Genomic DNA, 22,226 nt, shown 5'->3' with positions numbered 1-22,226 from the left:
ACCTCTCTGAACGGAAATAGATCAATCCCTTCAGCTAACTCTTTCACTTTTTTACCTTCTATAGCCTTTCTCCCGTGTTTTGGGAAAGAATTTAGAGAGGGCTGCCTTTTAACTGAGCTCCTAGTGTTTCAATAAGGTGCTTCCTGTAGAGAGAGAGAGTTTCCCTGAACAGCCGGAGCTGTGGTTACCAAGGGGACGTAACTCAGAGCAGGACGGGGTCAGGGGAGGATATCCCGCCGAGGCTCGGTGGGAGTGTGAGCAGGGTCTGCTGCTGGAATCACCAGAGGGGGATCTTCCCGTGGAGCCCGAGGCGGAGCGTGGGTAGCCCCTGCATGGCTGATGACAGCTGATCTGGCAGCTCCCGGCAGAGCAAAGGCAGGTGGGAGAGCCCGGCAGCAGCGGCGGTGCCCAGCGCAGGTGGCACGGGCAGGGCAGCCGGGGATGGGATGGCTGGGACTCCCCCTGGGTGCGGTGGGCGCGGTGACCTCGGAGCAGGCGGCAGGACAGAGCAACCCCCATCTTCCCCAGCATGGCCGGCAGAGCAGCCGCGGTCCAGGCAGTGGGAGCAGGGCACACAAATTGAGCGACAGCGCCGGGGCAGGTGGAGCTGCCCTGGGCAGTGAGGCCGCACCTGGGATGGAAACCGGGGCAGGCAGAGCTGAGGCGGGCAGCGAGCCGGGACCCAGGACAGGCACCTGGGCCGCAAACGGAGGGGGCAAAACCTGCAGAGGATCCCACTCTCTCATTTTTCCTCTTGTTCCCTTCCCTTTCATATCCCTTTTTCTTTTCTTGTTTTTTCTTGGAGGTTTCTGATATTTTAAACATTTTTTTCTTCTAAAATCTCGTGTCTAACATATGGCATATTCTCTTCTAGATTTAATGGGTTTTTTTACAAATAAATCCAGAGCCTAGCAAATCTGAACTTCTGCATGGATACTTTGAAATGCTCAATGAGCTAACTCATGACCTCCAAATATTGTTTTTCCCATCACCTCTTTATTTATCCTTTGGCAAATTAAGCATCTTTCAGTTAATTGTTTCCAAATCCAAAAATTCCAGTGCACCCATAGTTCCTTAAAAAATGATCACAAAAATCTTGAGTACCCCAGTGGGTTTTCTGATGCCTGTCTTCTAATATTTTCTTAGAAGCACATTTTATTAAGTAATTATCATCCATCATGAAGTTTCCATTTCCCTGATTTATCTTGTTCACTTCCTGTCCTGTTCAATTCTTTTTTCTCGGCTTCACTAAACTTTGGAATTTCCGGTTTTTCCTCATTTGGAGTTAATATTAACATAACTCTTTCACCTCCATTTTCTGCTGCATCCTTAGCTCTGTGATCTGCCAAATTATTTCCTCTTCTTTCTGGGGTCTTTCCCTTTTGGAGTTCCATTATATGTACTATAGCTATCTCTTTTAGGTAATTGTAATGCCTCTAAAACCTCTAAAATAAGTTCCTCATATACTAATCTTTTTTTTCTTGAATTAAGTAATCTTTTCCCTTTCCAAATTTTTAAAGGTATGTACTACTCTAAAGGCATACCTTGAATCAATATATATAGTTCCTTTATTTTGTGTTAAATATTCTAGTGCTCTTTTTAAAGTATATAATTCACAAGTTTGAGCTTACTAGTTTAAGGTTAATTTCCCTTTTTCCATAGTTTGCATGTTTTTCCCATCGACTACTGCATACCCTGTATTTTCTCCTTTTGCAAGGAGTTGTATCTCTATTTTTTTTTTCTTTTTTTCCCCCTGTGTCCAACTTACAGGTTTTCTGTCTCATTTTTCAAGATCTTATCTATTCATCTTCTGCCTCTGTTTTTCACATTCACTAACAACCTAAATACCACTTTTCTTTCAACTACATGCAGAAAAATAAAAAACTTTTTTCTCACACTACTTTCAGTACAATACACCTCCCTCCAAGGAGATATAGTGAAGCTTAAAATACAGAATCTACATTACCTATACTTTCATTCGTCTACATTCACTCACTTTTATTTCTCATTCACTTTCACACATTCTTTCCCACCCTCAGGACACAGAGTGGATCCCTGTTGACGGAGAATCGCGGGTCCCTGTGGCCCCCCTCACCTTGGGGTTGGCCTCTGGGTCTCAGTATTTCTGGGCCTCCTGGGAGGGCCCTGACTCTGCTGCCTCCGGCGCCGTTCACCTGTGAGGCTGATTTGTGTGTCACTCACACTCTTTAGCCAGGGCCCCCTCACACGCCCTGGGGACAATGGCCCGTTTGCAGGTCACCTGTACCTTATGCCACAGCCCCCACATGCCCAGGAGAACAATGGCTTATTTATGGGTCACACACTCCTCTTTCCACAGCCCCTCCTTCCCACCCACCCAAGAAGCTGAGGCTGATTTTGTTTGTGACTCACTCTCACACACAACAAGACAACAATAAGGTACCTTCTGTTATAAATGATCAAATTGAGAGCCAAACCTATAGGAAAATTTAGCAAAGATTTATTAATTTGTCTGTGAGACTGAAGTTCGGTCGTCAAAACCACCACAGCCAAGGGTCAGCGTCGAGCCTGGGTTCGGTGCTGGGTGAACACGGATCTGAGCTCTGAATGTCAGAGTCTCCCCCTGTTCATAAATGCTGTGTGATGCAGCGAGTTCTTTTACAGTTTATTCTGTTCGAGGCAGAGATGACCGAATGTTCTTTGTGTCTCTTCCCATACATAACCGTGTCTTTACCTGTGCAGAGGTGGACAAAGACTCAGTCCCGGTGTCTGATGTTGTCAGTAGACTCCGGGGAAGTCAGCATTCACATGCATCAGGGTGGGACTGTGTGTGGATCATTGTGGTAGCTGTATAATCGTCGAGACAAAAATCACTCTTGGCTGGACCTGGTGACCCGGGGAAGCCAGCCATTATCGCCCTGGAAGTTTCTATTCTTTCATTAAAAACCCCAATGTTTATCTCAACCAAGTCCAGGAACTAGATGTATATGAATAAGACACTGCTCCTGGCCAGGATGGTCAAAAGACATAATGTAGATTTTACAATATTTTATACATTAATAGCATGATTTATCTCTACCATATACTACAGTTTCACATCACCTATTACAAGTTTAGGTGTTCCTTGCCAGTCCCCGTGCTCTTGGATATCCCTCAACCCAGCTGTGTTGTCCAACCCCAGATGCTCTTGAGCATATCCTCAATCCGGCAGAATTCTGCCCAACCGTTGATGCTCTTGGAATGGTAATTCCTCAATCCAGCAGGTTTTCATTCTGGATGCTCTTGGGCTCTCTTATCCCTCAAACCAACAGCATTTTTAGTAGCCTTTTTTGTCCCGTTTCCTAGTGGATTTGGCTCGGAAACTCCTCTGCTCCCTTCCTCCGAGGGGTCCAGCCCGTCTCTGAGACCCAGTCCCAGTTTCCCGGGGGATTCTCTCACTCCTCTTATCACTCGCTGTGTCTCTTTACTGGCTGCTTCCCTCAAGGAAAGTTGGAAACGCAGCGTGGGAGACTCCAGCACTCACTTGGCAGGTCTGGGACAACCAGCCCTCGTCTCATTCACAGCCCAAAGCAGAGAATGAGGGGAGAAGGGAGCCCGGGAGCCCAAACAGCCCCGGCATCCCGAAATGGGGAGAGCAAAGCGGGGGGAGCTTTTGGCATTGCTGAGACTGCCAGCAGCCTGGGCAGGGTGGGCACTGAGGAGAAGGGTGACCCCCAATCCAAGCATGACCCCCAGCAGCTGGGACAGGGGGGAACCCCCGAACGCCAGAGGGGAGGAGCCAGGGGCGGGGAACTCCTGGGAGGCTTTTTCAGGGCTGAATCTTGGATGTTGGGGAGGTTTTTCTGGAGCCCAGATGGCCAGTGACTTGTAGAGATGGACTTGGGCAGAGGGACTTTGGGATCTCAGCACCTCAGGACAGAGGTGCAGAGTGGCCAAGAACACCCTTGGGGGGCTCGGGAGTCCTGGAATGTTGCCAGAAGTGTCTGGTGGCAGGACTTTGATCCTACACAGGAGATGACACCTGTATTAGGACTGGGAGGATTTCACTGGGGTGAATGGTGAAGGGATAAGTTAATTAGAGTGTAAAACACAGGGTTTAGGATTTCTGTACAGGGGGGGTCTAAAGAAGTAAGATGGAGGAATTGGGGCGTGTCCTGTTCTTCTTCTTCTTCTTCTTGGCCTCCATCTTCTGTGGTGATGGTGGCACTTTGGGATTGGTCTTTACTAGAAGTGCATCGGTTAATAAGAGTAGAAGGTATTGGGGAAAAATTATAAATATTGTATACGTAACTTCGGGTATAAAGATAAGTGGCCGCCCCAGGGGTTGCAGAGTGTGCCCATGGCTGACTTGCTGTGCAGACCTCTGTCGGGCTGAAAGAAAATCTTTTAGATAAACAATTAATAAACTCCGAGACCGAAACAAGATCAGAAGTCTCTCCTCGTCCTTTGAAGTGCCGGGCTGTCCAAGGCCACCCTGGGCCTTTCCAGGCCACCTAAACAGCCAAGAAACAAACCGAGCAAGTGGCATCCCTGAGCTATCTCCGGTCATAAGTCAGCAAAGAGAAACAATGAAAACCGACAAGTGGCGTTCGCTGCGTGGGCTACTCCCCACCAACCCTTTCAGGGGGGGATCAGTCCTGAAGAGCTGAAGAGCTGAAGAGCTGAAAAGCCAAGAGGGCAGCCCCAATCTAGGACGAGTTCCCAGGAGAGCACTGATAGCTCCTGAGGAGAGAAGCCTGAAGAAAAAAGAAAAAGAAGAAAAAAAAACGGCCAGAAGAGTCTGCAAAAAACAGCAGTCACTGAGAATTCCATCTCTCAGCTTCTACCGAAGACAGTTCGTAGCCAAGCAGCCCGGAAAGGAACCAGGAAAGGCCCATCTGGATCCACCCCTCGTGACCCGCTGGACGGACACTGGGAGCCTTCGGACAGCTCTGACGACAGATTCGGTGAGAAGGTCAAAAAATAAGAACATAATTGCACACTCTCCCAAGAACAACGGGAAATTTTGTCCGCCTTACAAGGCGTGGCTCAAACACACACAGAAGGGATCCCAAAGAAAGAATTAAAACAGCTATTGTTGTGGGCAAGGCTTAATTACCACTTGCCGAATCATGCCTGCTATTCGAAGTGGGGTTTTGGCAGGAAATCAATAGGCACTTATATTTCTTAGCGACAAAAAAAGACGAGACAGCGTTAAAGCTGCTCTCGCCGGCAAGAGTAATGCTAGAAAGGCATTTCAGTACAGTCAAAAAGACTGGGAGAGCAATGAAAAGTTGCGGCACCCTCGGAAGGAGGGGGGGGAGCAATGCTCCAGAAAAAAATTAGCTCTGGCCTCAAGAAGCCAGGGGGAAAGGGCTCTCAAGAAAAGAGAGCAGGAAATAATATTAAAACCCCCGGTCCCAAAACCCAGAAACCCCAGGAAGCTCCTAAAGCGTCCTGAAACTCCGGAGAGTACAGGGGAATCAGGATGGGAAGGGGGGGTGCAGGGGGCAGAGAAGGGATCGGGGGGGGCGCTTACTCGCGGGGGGCACGGCGTGGCAGCGGCGGAGCCGGCGAGGAGCGCGGGTGAAGAGATACCGGGAGACACATGTCCCGGTGCGGCTTTTGTCAGCGCGGCGCCGGGGGGTGGCGGCCGCCCTGGCCGGCAGAATAGCGGAGATGCGCGCGGCGAGCAAAACTCGCAAGAACCGGGGGGGGAGTCACATACCAGCGCGGGGGCGGTAAACACGGGCGGCGAAATGGGGGATATTGCGCAGCCCCAAAGGGCCACCGTAGTGAGACGCGGGAGGCGCGCGATTGTGACGTCAGACCCGGTGCGGAGGTCCGCTCGGATTTTGGAACGCGCTTGGGTGCCGGCGGGGGGCGGGCTGTACACACTGGCGGGAGGAGCCAGGGACACAGCGTCAGAGGGGGAAGAGACAGAGTCAGGGACAGACCGAGGGGAGGAAGCCTCGGAGGTGGAACAAGGGGGGGAGAGTGACATCAGCTCGGGAGAGACAGGGAGCGACTCGGAGAGCATGCATGCGCAGAGAGTAGACCGCGGGCGGGGGCGGGCCCGATCCCCTGTGACGTCTCGGGCGAGCAGGGGCCGTGCTCGGGATCCTATGTCCGAGGGGCTCCACACCCTCTTCAGACTTGCTACCTCTGGATGAAAACCCTCGGAGTTCCAGACTCATCCCTTCAAGGGAGACGTTGTGGTGTTCAAGCTCCATTCCCAGCGGAATTAAAATCCAGGCAGACACGGTCTCAAAACGAGATCACGAACACGGCAGTCGACAGGACGAGGGGCAGTCGAGCTCATGCTGTCATCCGAGCTGGGGAGGCCGGTGACAGCGCCGCCTAGTGGGGGGCAAGGGTTTCGCTTGTATCTCCACAGAGCGAAGTCTGACGTGGGTGTCGGCACGACACGTGAAACCATTTTGAGTGCGAGAACATGAAAACGCGGATCCGAGAAACAATGATCCAAGAAACAAAGAGACGAGTACTCAGACAGGAGTCGAGACTCAAACTGCACAAGACGACTCGGAAGACAAATAAAAAAAAGCTAAAGACTTTGGGGGAATTTTCTCTAGGGTCTTGGATGAAAACCAGAATAATGATTTCACGCAGAAGCGGAATTATGGGTTTCATGATGCTTATGTGCATCATTCTTTCATTCATTGCAGTAAGCAATGGGGGTAATTTACCTATTACTCAACCAAGGCAAAATGTATGGGAGACTTTGGCTCAGGCAGCAAATTTAGATAGTATTTGCCTGACACATTCGAGGCCAGGAAAACCATTTTCAGCATGCATGGTTGGGTTGCCAGTGGACGAATGGCCAGTTCCAGGGCACTCCGCAGTTAACATTTCGCAGGTCATTAAAGATCCTGAGAAAGAGTGGTGTGCTTGGACACATCTACTTCCTGTGGCTTCTACAGAACCTCAGGAATTGGAGATTTTTGGGTCCATGACAATGGAACTCTGCATGCAGTTTGAGGCTCCGAATGTCACAAAGGCGAAAACTGTCGATTTGACTCCCATTCATGAATTCTATAAGAATGCGTCAGCATGGTGTAAATATACAGAAAAAAATACCAAAGGATCGGTCCAAGTCCCAGTGCAATTTCCATGGGGTTTGTTTTTAATTTGCGGGGACAGAATTTGGCACGGCATTCCTGCTAATGCCACGGGAGGTCCATGCAGCATTGGGGAAATTTCAATGCTATCGCCTGATTTGAACATGTTAAGGGAGAGAAAACGCAAAGAAAAAAGATCAATAGAACAATATGCGGCAGATTGCAATGATAAAATATTTTCTTGGGACAAGAAAGCGAGTATTGCTACAGCAATCTTCTCACCTCAAACAGCATCAGGGGTGGCCTTGACTCAAGTCGACCGCATGGGTTGTTGGTTGAGCAAACATGCACGGTCTGTGTCTGTCTTATTGGATGACATGTTAAAAGACATCAGTGGTGTAAGACAGGCGACTCTTCAAAACAGAGCGGCGATCGATTATCTATTGCTCGCTCATGGACATGGATGTGAAGAGTTTGAAGGGATGTGCTGCATGAATCTCTCAGATCATTCAAGGCCAATTCATGAAAGTATCAAAAATATAAAAGACAGCATAAATAAACTTGGCGAGATCACAGGATCATGGATCGATCAGCTGTTAGACTTCTTTGACATCTCTCCCATTTGGAGAGGAATTTTAAGAGTAGAGTTGTATGTTTTAATAGTTCTCCTAGTCCTCATACTTGTCGTCCCATGCATATTTGCATGTTTAAAACACGCTATGAATCGGATAGCAAAAGAGGTCTTCCTGGTGCAAACAGAAGGGGGAGATGTGGGATCTCAGCACCTCAGGACAGAGGTACAGAGTGGCCAAGAACACCCTTGGGGGGCTCGGGAGTCCTGGAATGTTGCCAGAAGTGTCTGGTGGCAGGACTTTGATCCTACACAGGAGATGACACCTGTATGAGGACTGGGAGGATTTTACTGGGTGAATGGTGAAGGGATAAGTTAATTAAGGTGTAGAACACAGGGTTTAGGATTTCTGTACAGGGGGGTCTAAAGAAGTAAGATGGAGGAATTGGGGCGTGTCCTGTTCTTCTTCTTCTTCTTCTTGGCCTCCATCTTCTGTGGTGATGTTGGCACTTTGGGATTGGTCTTTACTAGAAGTGCACCGGTTAATAAGAGTAGAAGGTATTGGGGAAAAATTATAAATATTGTATACGTAACTTCGGGTATAAAGATAAGTGACCGCCCCAGGGGTTGCAGAGTGTGCCCATGGCTGACTTGCTGTGCAGACCTCTGTCGGGCTGAAAGAAAATCTTTTAGATAAACAATTAATAAACTCCGAGACCGAAACAAGATCAGAAGTCTCTCCTCGTCCTTTGAAGCGCCGGGCTGTCCAAGGCCACCCTGGGCCTTTCCAGGCCACCTAAACAGCCAAGAAACAAACCGAGCAAGTGGCATCCCTGAGCTATCTCCGGTCATAAATCAGCAAAGAGAAACAATGAAAACCGACAAGGGACCTTCAAACTCAATGTGTTTTGGGGAAGATGAAACAGGAAAGCCTTATAAATACGATTGTCTGGCAAAAGATTTTGTGAAGATAAAAAGTATAAGGAGGATTAAAATGAAAGCAAGCTCTGAGATACTTCAGTTAGTGAACAACTGGAAAACAATGGTGTGGCCAAACTGAAGGTAATGCCCTTTTGATGAAACAATCCCCTCTGCTTGATGACAGATCCAAGGGTCAGAGCAGACCTTACTAGCTCAATGGAAGGGGTCCGAAGAGGAGTTATTAGGGTTTAAAATGTAACACAGTGTGGTGATGTAATGATTTTTACAGGCTGAATGTAAATGCTGTAGGATTTGTCTCTTGTACTAGATTGGTTAGTGAGAAATAGAATATTCAACACAGAAGAAGATTGATTGTATGTTAACGGGAACCTTACTCTCATATACTCTTCCCCTCTTACTCTCTCACCCTCTAACCCTCTCTACCCGTCTCTTCTCTCAGGCCTGCTCCGAGCTGTGCCTGGCAGCTCCAAGCAGGGCCCTGCACCCAGGCCCTTTGCAATGAACCGCAAGTTCCACGACCTGGCTGCAGAGCTCACTCGTCTCTGCCCGTTCCTACCATCCTACCCCCCGACACTCCTACAAATGTGCTCATCCCTTGTTTTCCCCAAACCAGGATTTCCCATTGCCAAGGCCTGGGACGCTGCAAGGAAGAGGAAGATGCCCCGGGACACTGAGACAGGTGAGGAGGAAGTCAGTGCCCCTTTCCCCTCTGTGCTGCTCCATCTCCCAGCCCAGCACGGCCCTGGCTGCAGCTCAGCCCTGGGGGATCTCCTTGCCCTTGCCTGTGGCACGGAGGCAAATCCCATCCTGTCCTTGTCCTTCCTCCCCCAGAGCAGGAGCTGAGCATGGAGAGCAGGGAGGACAAATGCCAGCGGCAGAACCTGGTGGAAGAGGCCGTTTTGAGCGGCTCCACGGCGCAGGAAGCCAACGGGGAGGAAAAGCCGTGGAGATGCCGCACGAGGCGGGGCTGCAAACGCAGCTGGCAGGGATCTGAGGGGGAAAGAGCCAGCCTGGGCCGGGAAGGCGGCCAGAGACGGAGCCAGAGCTCGGAGCTGGTGCTCCATGAGCAGCTCCATGATGGAGAGAAGCCCCACACGTGCGTGGAGTGTGGGAAGAACTTCAGGCGGAACTGCGACCTGATTGTGCACCACAGGATCCACACTGGGGAGAAGCCCTATGAGTGTGGGGAGTGTGGGATGTGCTTCAGCCAGAGCTCCGGCCTGATCACGCAGCAGAGGACCCACACTGGGGAGAGGCCCCACGAGTGTTCCAAGTATGGGAAGAGGTTTAAGAACAGCTCCTGTCTCCTCCAGCTCTTTTGGATGCACAGGGAGGTGAGGCCTTTCCAATGCCCCGACTGTGGGAAGGGATTCAAGCACAACTCCACCCTCATCACCCACCGGCGCATCCACACTGGGGAGAGGCCCTACGAGTGTGATAAATGCAAGAAGAGGTTTCCGACCAGCTCCAGTGTCCTCCTGCGCTATCGGATTCACACAGAGGAGAGGCCCTTCCACTGTCCCGACTGCGGGAAGGGATTCAAGCACAACTCCCACCTCATCAGGCACCGGCGCATCCACACTGGGGAGAGGCCCTACGAGTGTCCCCAGTGTGGGAAGAGCTTCTCCAGCCGCTCTAGCTTGACCCAACACCAGCGGAGGCACCGCTAAGGGAAGCCCTGTGAGTGCCCCGACTGCGGGCAGAGCTTTGTGCGCTGCTCCAGCTCCATCCCCCACTGGAGGAGGCACTTTGGGCACAGCCCTGGTCGCTCACATTCCCTGTGATCCATGTTGACAACACACCTGGCTGCTTCTACTTTTTGTTTGGCCTTAATTTTCCTCTATTCTCCATCTCTTTGCACTGCAAAAGCCAAGAGGAATGGATCTGTCACCTCAAAATCACTCAAATCCCAGTGAAAACAGCTCAATCTGACCCCAAAAAGAGCTCAAACCCACCTCAAAAAACTCAATCCCATGCCAATTTCACTCAATTCCGCAGCCATCAGGCTGAGATGAGGTTGGGAAATGATTTAGAGTCATGGGGTCTCAATCAGAGTGGTGGGATGGAAATTGTGTGGGCTGGGTGTGTGGGATGTATTTGACAGCAAATAAATCTCTGAGACTTATTGATTTCTCTCCCGTTCATGTTCAGTCTGTTGCAGTTCTGTTTGCAGAGTGCCGCCTTCTCAGCTCATTGTCTCTGTGTCCCTTTTCTCTCCTGTCTCTCTTTGCCTGCTCTGTTTCTCTCTCAGTGTCTCCATGGGCCCACGGACCACCAGAACCCTGCCCTGATTTAATTGACCCAGGCACCCGCAGAGACCCTCCCTATATTTAAGTGCCTCAGGGACCACCCAATACCCTCCCCTGATTTATTGCCCCAGTGCCCACCAAAGACTCTCTCCTGATTAAATTGACCCCTCCCCTGATTTAATTTACCTATCCCTGTTTTAATTCCCCTTCCCCTGATTTAATTGACCCCTGCCCTGATTTAGCTGTCCCCTTGCCTGATTTAATTGACCCCTGCCCTGATTTAGATGTCCCCACAGACCCTCCCCTGATTATTTATTATTTTATTTCCCAATTATTATTTTAATTCCCAGTCCCAGGAGCTGAACTCCTGAAGGCTGGCAGGGAAATGTCTCTGTAGGATTTTGCTCCATTTCCCTTCAAGGGCGGGAACATATTTTCCTGGCTCGGAGCTGGAATTGCAAACTTTTGGAATGTGTGCAGGGCAACACGGACTGGGATCAAACATGGACTAGGATCAAATAGGGATTGGGATCAAATATGGACTAGGGCCAAACAGGGACTTGGATCAAATAGGGACTGGGATCAATAGGGACTGGGAGCAAATATGGACTGGGGTCAACTATTCACTGGGATCAATTATTGATTGGAATCCTACAGTGTGAGATAAACTGGACTGAGCTTATATAGACTGGGATCAAATACAGGCTGGGATCAAATATGAATTGGGATAAAAAATGGACTAGGATCAAATATGGACTAAAATCAACTATGGACTGGGATAAACTGGACTGGGATCAAATCAGGACTGGGATCAACTTTGGACTGGGATCAAATATGGCCTGGATCAAATATGACAGATTTTATGGACTGGGATCAAATGTGGACTAGGATAAGCTATGGACAGGGATCAAATATGAACGGGGATCAAATATGGATTGGGATCAAATGGACTGGGTTCCTACAGACTGGGATAAACTGGACTGAGATTATATAGATGTCGTGGTTTGAGAGGAAGTTAGTTTCCTGGGATATGAAGTGGTCAGGCCAATAGGTGCTCACATTTGAATACTGGCACCTGGTTTGGCCACTGGGGACATTGGATACGCCTCTGAGAACACAGGGGTTAAAAAGCAGAGCACTCCCGGGGGAAGCTCTCTTGGGTTCCAGCGAGGGAAGCAGGTTGGACCGCCCCTGCCCAGCTCCTGGCTGGTTTGGGGCTGGGGGCTGGGTGAGGTAGGCCTGGCCCGAGGATGGAAGGGTGGAAGAGCACGGAGAGGCATCGGGCAGCCACACCTCCCCCCCAGGAGACAGAGAGAGAGAGACAGAGCGCCTGTGCCACCGTGAAATTTGATATCCTGTGCTGGCAGCAGAGCTGGAGGAGAAGGGTGGGGGGGGGGGATGCAGCCTCTTGTGGGAGCTTTGGGTGGGCAGAGCCCGAACTTTTAACCCTTTTTTGGACAAGGAAATCTTTGCAGAACATTACCCTTTCCTAGAGCAGACATAAGAGATGAAATGGAGGAAGGAAATGTGCAAGTGTGAAGGTCTGGGCAAGTGAAAGATGTCGGGAGAGTAGAGAAGAATCTTAGGTGGGAAGAGATGATGGAGTGGCCTTAGCTGGACTTTTCCTGTATAGCCATGGACAGAACCATGTTTCCTGTGACACAGAGACTGCATCCAGGGGGAGGCAATGGCTCAGAGCCAAGAGGGTTCAGCGTTGGTACCCCTCGGCCCCAAGGGGTAAAATTTGGGGGGGATAGGTGTCCCAAAGGTAGGACTGTGCCCTTTTTGGAACGGGACAAAGCATCCTTAAAAGGACAACCCTAGAAGCAGCTCTGGTCCATGTGCAGTGGTGAGAGCGCTGGACATGGAAGGAAGATGTCACGACGGCAGATGTTCTCCAGGTGGTGCCACGAGTGACGTGGAAAGACACGAGGTTTCAGTGGTGTTTCCTGGGGAAGCCTATGGCACAAGAGGGACTCCTCCCCTCTTGATGAACTGAGAATTGATTACCTAAAGCATGGTGATGGACCGAGAGTTGGAGATTTGGGGGGTAGATGTATTGGAAATTTGATGGGAGGGGGAGGAAATGTTTTTGGAAAGTTTTCATTTTCCCTGTGTGTTTCTTGTTACTTAGAGTTGTAGTTTAGTTAATAAAGGTTTCTTTTCTTTATTTCTAAGTGGGGGCCTGCTTTGCTTATTCCTGGTCACATCTCACAGCAGACACCAGGGAGCATATATTTTCATGGGGACACTGGCGTTGTGCCAGCATCAAACCATGACACCTACGCTGCCAGTTGGCCTTTTTCCACCTCTCCAGCCATCCCCACAGAACATTGGCTACTGTCCATGAATCAGTGTAGAGGTAGAGCTTTGGCCATTTCTCTCCCTTAGCAATGTCCAGGGCCAGCTGAACAGCTTTGAGTTCTGTAAGTTGACTTGATCCACCTTCTCCTTCAGCAGCCTCTGCAACCTGTCATGTGGGGCTCCATATGGCTGCTTTCCACTTCTGGTTCATCCCTGCAATGTGACAGGAACCGTCAGTAAAAAGAGCGTAGCGCGTTTCCTCTGGGGGCAGTTGGTTATAGGGAGGAGCCTCTTCAGCCCGTGTCACTGGTTCTTGTTGCTCTTCATCAGTAAGACCAAAGTTCTCACCTTCCAGCCAGTTTGTAATTATCTCCAAAATCCCACGGTGATTCAGGTTTCCAGTACGGGTGCACTGTGGGATAAGAGCAATCCGTTTACTCCATGTAGCGTCAGTGGTGTGGTGCGGGGTGGGAACCTTTCCTTTGAACATCCACCCCAGCACCGGTAGTCGGGGTGCCAGGAGGAGTTGTGCTTCTGTGCCAATCACCTCTGAGGCAGCCTGGACTCCTTCATAGGCAGCCAATGTTTCCTTCTCTGTGGGAGTGTAGTTGGCTTCTCACCCTCTGTAGCTTCGACTCCAAAATCCCAGTGGTCGGCCTTGAGTCTCCCCAGGCACCTTCTGCCAAAGGCTCCAGGACAAGCCATGGTTCCTGGCTGCAGAGTAGAGCACGTTCTTCACCTCTGGTCCTGTCCTGACTGGGCTGAGGGCAACTGCATGAGCAATCTCCTGCTTGATCTGTGCAAAGGCTTGTTGCTGCTCAGGGCCCCAGTGGAACTCGTTCTTCTTGCAGGTGACCAGGTAAAGAGGGCTCATGATCTGACTGTACTCAGGAATGTGCATCCTCCAAAAACCTATGGCACCTAGGAAAGCTTGTGTTTCTTTCTTATTGGTGGATGGAGACATCACTGTGATCTTGTTGATTATGTCTGTAGGAATCTGATGCCATCCATTAATAAGGCCTCCGATCAGCCTTATCATGAAGCAGAGCCTTGGTGCTCAGGATCTCAGTCCCTGAGGAGGGACCGGGTCCCGAAGCCAGCTCAGGCCAATGCCGGGGGGCTACCTTTCTAGCAAGCCTGGTGATATTCAGCTCTACAGTGATTAGCAGCTCTTAGGACCTCAGCTCTTTGCTTGCTGGGTAGTGGAGCCCCGGGCTTGAGGCAGCAGCAGACGGAGAGAGGAGAAGGAGAAGGCAGAAGCTGTTCCACTGAGAAGGCTTTATTTGGGGGTCCGCGAAGGGTCTCAGCTCTTCTTCTTCTGAGCTAGTAGGGTACAGCATGCTACTTTTACAGGCTTGGCAAGTATCCCAACTTGACCAATGGCAAGGGATTAGGGGGACCAGAAAATGACAGATAGTTAAAGGCCACCATGGCATTGCCTTACATGGTTATAAAGACAGGTTATAGGGCAGATGTCCATGGAGTCAGGAAGCTTCCTTGCTGCTGTGTCAGCATTCCTTTTGGTAGATTCTCCATGGTGCTTTTGCTAAATGAATGGGGTTTACTACAGTCCATCTTGCCACTTCCCTCCCAGGAACTGAATCTCACGAGCTGGTCCCTTTACCTTGACTTTTTCATGGCAAAACCAGCTCCCAGGGGGATTTGGATGATTTCCTTCCCTTTCTCAAACACATCCACAGCTGTGTTCCCCCACACAATGATGTCATCAATATACTGCAGATGTTCTGGAGCCTCACCCCTTTCTAGTGCAGCCTGGATCAGTCCATGGCAGATGGTGGGACTGCGCTTCCACCCCTGGGGCAGTCGGTTCCGGGTGTACTGCACTCCCCTCCATGTGAAAGCAAACTGAGGTGCATTGTGCTGCCAGAGGAATGGAGAAAAATGCATTGGCAATGTCTATAGTGGCAAAGCACTTTGCTGCCTTGGACTCAAGCTCATACTGGAGCTCTAATATGTCAGGCACGGCAGCGCTCAGTGGTGGAGTCACTTCATCCAATGCACGATAGTCCACAGTCAATCTCCACTCTCCTTCAGATTTTCGCACAGGCCAAATGGGGCTGTTGAAGGGTAAATGTGTGTCTTGCTGACCACCCCTTGGCTCTCCAGCTCTTGGATTATCTTTTGAATGGGGATCACAGCATCTCAAGTGGTTCTATACTGTCGTCGATGCACTATGGAAGTGGCAATTGGCGCCTGTTGCTCTTCTCCCTTCATAAGTCCTACTGCACATGGGTTTTCTGACAGTCCAGGCAAGCTGTTCAACTGCTTGACACCCTCTGTCTCTACAGCAGCTATTTCAAATGCCCATCTGAGTCCCTTTGGGTCTTTGAAATAGCCACTTTGGAGGAAGTCTATACCTAAAATGCATGGGGCTTCTAGGCCAGTCACAATAGGGTGTTTCTTCCATTCATTTCCAGTCAGGCTCACCTCAGCTTCCACCAAAGTAAAATCCTGTGATCCCCCTGTCACACCAGCAATAGAAACAGACCCCGTCCCCACATGTAATCCTTCCGTAAGCCACGAAGGTCCTTCAGGGAAAAGGACTCAATATTTGCATCTGATCTTGCACCTGCTGCTTTGACTCCTGATTTTATGTCAGGAGGCATTGAGGTTCCTTCATCATCATCATCCTCGTCATCCACTGGTCAATTGGTCTTGTCCATGCATTTCCCACTTCTAGTACTGGCAGCAACAGCCATTGGTTCAGGATAATTTTCTGGTTTAGCTGCTGGCTTAGGCTCACTATCTGGTTTGGCTGCTGGCTTCGAGCCTGGGCTGTTGGCTGCAGCCTGAGTCACTGGGATAGCTGCTGATTTATCTCCCTGCCCCCCTGCCTCTGTCTGCTGCCCGACAGGATCTAGCAGTGAGCGATGAGCACAAGCCAGGGCCCAGCTCACTGCAATGACCTTCCTCTCCTTAGGCTCATCCTGGTACTTCTCTTTCAGATATTTTCCCACCTCAGCTGGGTTCTGAATTTGCTCATGGGGAAAATCCCAGACTATAGGGTCAGAGAATTCCTTCAGGATTTGGACCATATCCTTCCATTTCCCACACCACTTAGGATTTTCCACACCGGGGTCTACTCCTGAGTCAGGAGTCTCATCAGCCCGTCTAGAAATCTCAGCCCTCATCCTAGAGAAGCAGCAGGCTGTATAGAGGAAGGTTACCAGATTGAATACCAGAAAGATGGTCTCTTTAACGTTCAGGGGAAACTCAACATCAACTCAACATCTGTTGCAATAGTGATGCCACAGATTCATAGGAGAAGAAGGAAAGCAAAGGCTGAAAAGCCTCATCCCCTGCTGCTCCTCCTCTAATAAACTGGATGCATAACCATAGCCATGAACCATTCATACCTGGGGCAGACCTCAGCATGTTTATAAACTTTTTACACATGATTACCACCAAGCCGATCAGGATAGCTATTCTGGTCACTGCCCCTCTGCTATAAAAACTACATATTAGGGACAATACTAGAGCTATTTCTGGGTAAGAAAATAAACCTAGGGACCACGGAGTTATTAAAATCCCAAAAAACCCTCGGGACCAGAAATGCATGCAAACCTTCACCCCAACAGACATTATGAATTCAAAAAGCATGGCTATTGACTGCTTTATACAAACACAGAGTAATGGCAACCAAAATGCACTCAAAACAGGGTTTTTCCACTCTCGCTCAAGCCCCACGTGTTGGGTGCCAAATTTTGTCCTGGTTTAGGGCAAATTTGGTAGAGAATCTCCAAAGGGGGTCCCTCCAGAAAGCAAACCCACACGGCCCCGCCCCGCAACCGGTTTGGGAAGGATTCCTCAGAGAGAAGTGGAAAGAACCTGTTTATTTAACAGGCACAGCACCCCCAGCACACAGAATGAACAATACCGGATGACACCGCTCTGAAAAAGGTGACAAATTCAGAAAGTCTCTCTCGGGGGTGGTCGCTCTGTTCTCAGTCCCTCCGGCGCTGGGGCAGCTGCTGCAGCCACAAGGTGCAAACTCTCGATGTTCCCAGGTCCCACTCCGGAGCAGGTTTGAGATGGTTGAAAAAGAGGAGAGGACAAACAGTCCAGGAAGGAATTTGGACTGTTTAGCTAAACTAGTTAATGAGCAGGAGCAAAAGCAAGCAGAAGCAAGAGCAGAGAGAGAGAGAGCGAAGCAAAAAGCAAAAGCAGCAAAATCAAGACCTGCAGTCTCTCTGTGTCCCGCCAGGCTGATAAGAATCCCAAACAAAACTTTCAGTCTTCAGAGCCAGTCTTAAAGGAACAGAACATGATATCCAGCATTAAGAGAACACATGAATGGGGACACAAGCATCATAACATCACCCTAGGACACCTTCAAAATCTGGTGCAGGAGCAGTTGGACCCGGGTCATCTGGAGACTTCTACCAGTCCCTGGAACACTCCTATCTTCTGCATCAAGATAAAATACAGGAAATAGAAGTTGTTACAAGGCCTCCAAAAGGTCAATGCCATGATGGAAAGCATGGGAACATTGCAGGCAGGCATGCCATTGCCCACCATGCTTCCTGCAAACTGGCCGGTCCTCATCGTGGATCTGAAGGATTGTTTTTTGCAATTCCTTTGCATCCTGATGACAGACCAAAATTTGCCTTCTCGGTGCCAGCAATTAACAATGCTGAGCCCACACAGCGATATCAATGGAAAGTTTTGCACCAAGGAATGCGAAATTCTCCGGCCATATGCCAATGGTATGTGGCCTGTGTCTTGTCTGGAGTTCACAAGCAGTTTTCTGATGCCCATCTTTACCACTATATGGACGACATTTTAGTGGCTGCATCCAGGACGAGCTGCTGAGGATTAAGCCTCAGTTGCTCAATGCTTTATATCCTCATGGGCTGCAGGTGGCTCCAGAAAAGGTTCAACAACGACCTCCTTGGAAGTATTTGGGGGTCAAAATTCTGGAATAGACAATCCGACACCAGGAGGTGCAATTTGTACATTTGGTGAAGACACTGAATCTGAAGACCCAGAAACTGGTAGGTGTCATCACTTGGTTACGTCCGTACTTGGGACTGACCAACACACAACTGTCTCCTCTGTATGATTTGTGGAAAGGAGACAATGGTCCTGCTTATGCATCACAGAAGATGTGGCAGTTCCTGCAATTGTGGGGTGTGTCGCACAGGTTTGGTATCCCTCATGCTCCGACTGGTCAGGCTATTGTAGAAGATGCTTGTGGTACTCTGAAGGGGGTTCTTCAGAAACAAAAATGGGGAATGTAGGGTAAAACCCCACACAGTCAGTTGGCAAAAGCTTTGTACACCATCAATCATCTTACTGTGCCACAGAACTCAAAAAATCCTGTCATTTTGAATCATCACCTTTCGTTGCAGGCTCTGGATGAGACATGTCAGCCTCAAGCAAAGGTTCAGATGTGGAATTTAGTCACCAAACAGTGGGAAGGTCTCTATGACCTTATCACTTCGGGGCATGGGTATGCTTGTGTATCCACAGATACTGGGCTATGCTGGGTACCTTTGAAGTGTGTTCGTCCTGACCTGCGACTGCAGAGACAGAATCCAGCACACGGGCAAAATGGAAACCGTGACCAAACTGAAAGTCATCAAGTGGATGAATCGTTGAGTGATGACTCAGATACAGATGGTGTGAGTGATCACTCCGATGATTCCTCCATGAGTGTACCCTGAATGTTGTTCATTTTTCCTTTTAACATTGTTTTTCCTTCTTTATTTTTTTTTTAAAGGAAAAAGGGTGAGATGTCACCCTGTTCTTTGAAGGTTCTTCTAAGCCTTCTGATGTTTACATTTTTGTAATGAAGTTTTTTACACACTTTCCATGTAAATAATGATTGTTTTGCAGTCCTTTCTGGAGGAGGAGAAAATTGATGGACTGTTGGTTTGACCAGTGTGGTTGGAGAGGTGGCAATTTCATCTTCCAATCCGTGGATGCTTTTGGAATTTTATAAATATCGAGGTCCAGAAAAAATTGTGCCTTTTTTGCCTTGGACATCTCAGGGTTTGAGTGTCGTTCATTTTGTGTAGTATTGCGACACCCTACCTCTCTAAGCAGCTGGATGCAGCGGCTAAGGGGTGGCCAGGACGCCCCAGAGCTGTTGTGGCAGTGGCAGTGAACATCCAGGAAGCACACAAGTTCAGCCTGGGCCAGAAGATGACAGTGCTGGTGTCCCACACAGTGTCTGCAGTGCTGGAAGTAAAGGAGGGACATTGGCTCTCCCCACAGAGATTCCTGAAATACCAATCCATAATGGGGGAACAGGATCATGTAGAAATTGCAGTAACTAACATTGGGAACCCAGCTTCTTTGCTCAGTGCTTGTATGGGAGAATTGGTGTGTGACAGTGGTCACAATGGTTGCAGGATGAAGAGAGAGGCGAGAATGTTGACCTCATGTTCAGAAGGCTTGATTTATTATTTTATGATATATATTACATTATGACTATACTAAAAAGAATAGAAAGAGAGTTCTCAGAAGGCTAGCTAAGCTAAGAATAGGAAAGGAATGAATAACAAAGGTGCTGTGTCCCGGCAGAAAGCGAGAACAGCTCTGCTGTGAGTGGTCAGTAAATCCAAACACCCACCAGAGACCAATCATGGATCCACCTGTTGCATTCCACAGCAGCAGATAACCATTGTTTACATTTGTTGCTGAAACTTCTCAGCTTCAGCAGGAAAAATCCTAACGAAAGGATTTTAATGAAAAGATGTCTGTGACATGTCAGCTTTTTAATTTAGTTTAATTAAAAAGAAAAAGTGTTTGTAATTTTCTCTGCACAGCAGAGAAAATTATTGTGGTTATCTGTTGCCAATCAAAACTTCACTCAAGTGCTGGTGTGGAATGAACAGGGAATCTCTTCACCTGTAGAACATACAATTCTATCAAATCACCAAAACAATTTTACAATATAAGAAAATGCAAAAACAATGCAAAGGAAGTTCAAGCCCAAACAGCTGAGTTTCAGGAAAAAGTCCATGGACTGAAGATGTTCCTCTTTGCCATCTCTGAAAGTCCTTTTTGGTCCTGAAACAGGCTTGCTGCAGAAAAGTCCATCAATAGTTATCAAAAGCCGTTGACAGTCATCAAACAATTTCAAACAATTTGAGACAACTTCTGGAATGTCCTGCCACAGCCCTTTATTGAATAACTTTGGGCTGAAGCTAATTTTTGGCCCTTCAATGCTTCAGAGCTGCTGCCAGCTATTTCAACGCTTTTCGATTTTTTTTTTGTTTTTTTTTTGGTGATCAAAAAGAGCAGCAGCAGCAGAGCAGCCAAAGAAAGTCCCTGGGGAGCCCTGGCCCATGTGGAGGGATCAGGAACCCCAGATCTGGCCCACAGAAAGGCGGGCCAGGACCGATAGGGAGAAGCAAAACCACCAAACCCATCAGGAGGCCGGGAGGTGGCCCTGGCCCAGGGACCCGAGCCCCACAGCCCAGGCCCAACATGGCAGGCGGGCTCTGCCTTCCCACAGCCTGGCCCCACGCTGCCAATGGAATGGTGACCAAACGCTTCTTTTCCCCAAAATCACCAAGGCATGCCAGCAGCAGGGAAATAGAAGAAGCCCCAAGAACCCTCATCTCGTGTCTAGGAATGTTTTTTCTCCACAGCGAACAAGCCATGATCGCTTCCCGCTGTGCCCTCCTTAATGCAATGCAACAGGTGTGTCTCCCATCTGCCTCACGGCACCACCCCCTCTGGGCTGGGGACCAAAGGCAGAACTCTCGGCACCCACCTGCCCCTTGCCACTGGGGTGTGAGAGGGGCAGCAGAGCGATTTGCACCCCCCAAGGGAAAGCAACCGACCAAACACTCCCCAACCCGCCAAGAATGCTGATTTTGAATGCAGGCCATGCATTCGGGCCATGCAATGCAGGCCAATGTCGGGCCATGCCTCCTCCACAGAAAGGGAGGCCGGCGCCCTCTTCCCCTGTCCCAGCTTCCCCCGCAGGGGCAGCCCCGGGACAGCCCGAAAAACTCGGGGGAGAAGCCACGCTGGGTGCAGGAGCAGCTGTGGGCTGCTCCAAGGGTCCCGTGGGTTCGGTGCCATCTTCAGCATCATCCTGAACAGGCACCGGCTCGGTTTGAGGCGGTGGGGCCGGAGAGGGGGCTGGTGGACGCAGCAGGACAGCCGGGGGGGCGGTGCCGAGTCGCTGGTGTCGCCAAGGGCGTCTCCTACCAACAGCGACGCAGCCGCAGGGAGCGGTGTTCCTGAGCTCTCAGGCGCAGGCGGTGAAGCCACGGGCAGGACCACCCGGGGAGGCAGCTGCGGGGCAGGTCGGGGAGGAGGCCCTGCAGGCCTGGCAGGCGGGACCTCGGAGACCAGTGCTGCCCCCATCTCTGAGCGGGGCAGGGCCCAGGAGGTCGGCCAGGGCGGGGCCTGCAGGGCTGTAAGGACCAGTGCAGCCCACTCCCATCCCCCCGGAGAGAGAGAAGGAGGAGGAAGGGATGGCTGCATCTGACCATGCTCCAAAGACGCAGTAAAATAATCTTCGGCTCCTGGCGAAACTTTCTCCCCCACTGCCGGGATGCAGGGGGGCTGGGAAGCAACAAATCATCCCCCTCCAAAGGATCTTCTCCCACTGGAATCAGAGGAAATGGGACGAGCCCATTGCAGTTGGCAATCCAGGGAAAAACAGCTGCTCTCTGGTTCAAAACTGGAAAGTACATCCTAAATGCTGGATAAATCTGGGGGTATCCAAACCCACGGTCCAAAACAAATTGGAAAATGCAGTCCATGCACTCCCATACGAAAGCATCAAGGGCACAGAGCACATCCGTAAAGAACCCAAAAATCTTTGCCCATCAAAAAAACTCATAGAAATCTGTCTCCAATAGGCAAAGTCCATCCTCTTCACCCCATTTTTGACAGAGGGCAATAAGCTTCTCCTCTGAAGGGGAGAACCGAACCTCCTCCTCTATGGGGGAAGCACACCACATAAGTAGCCACAAACTACAAAGGGCCACATTTTCAGGAAGGGAAAAGCCAACAGTACCTTTTGAAAGAGTCCAGCATGCTCTGGCCAGCCCCACAGTGCTGCTGCACTTTCCAAACATCTTCCTGGAGGCTTTTCAGAAGGTTCTCTTTGTGGTCAGCCTTGCTGTGAACTCC

At 49.7% G+C, this 22,226-nt stretch overlaps 1 pseudogene; it reads left to right on the top strand.

The window, feature by feature from the left end:
* The window catches only part of LOC134432720 (zinc finger protein 850-like), a 359,084-nt pseudogene extending 348,585 nt beyond the window's left edge, over nucleotides 1–10,499 (top strand).
* Nucleotides 10,500–22,226: the final 11,727 nt, after the last annotated feature.

Source organism: Melospiza melodia (genome assembly GCF_035770615.1).
Source record: "Melospiza melodia melodia isolate bMelMel2 chromosome 7 unlocalized genomic scaffold, bMelMel2.pri SUPER_7_unloc_1, whole genome shotgun sequence".
NCBI classification, from domain to species: Eukaryota; Metazoa; Chordata; class Aves; order Passeriformes; family Passerellidae; genus Melospiza; species Melospiza melodia.
The sequence above is the reverse complement of the archived record's forward strand: the minus strand, read 5'-3'. Positions and strand labels throughout refer to the sequence as shown.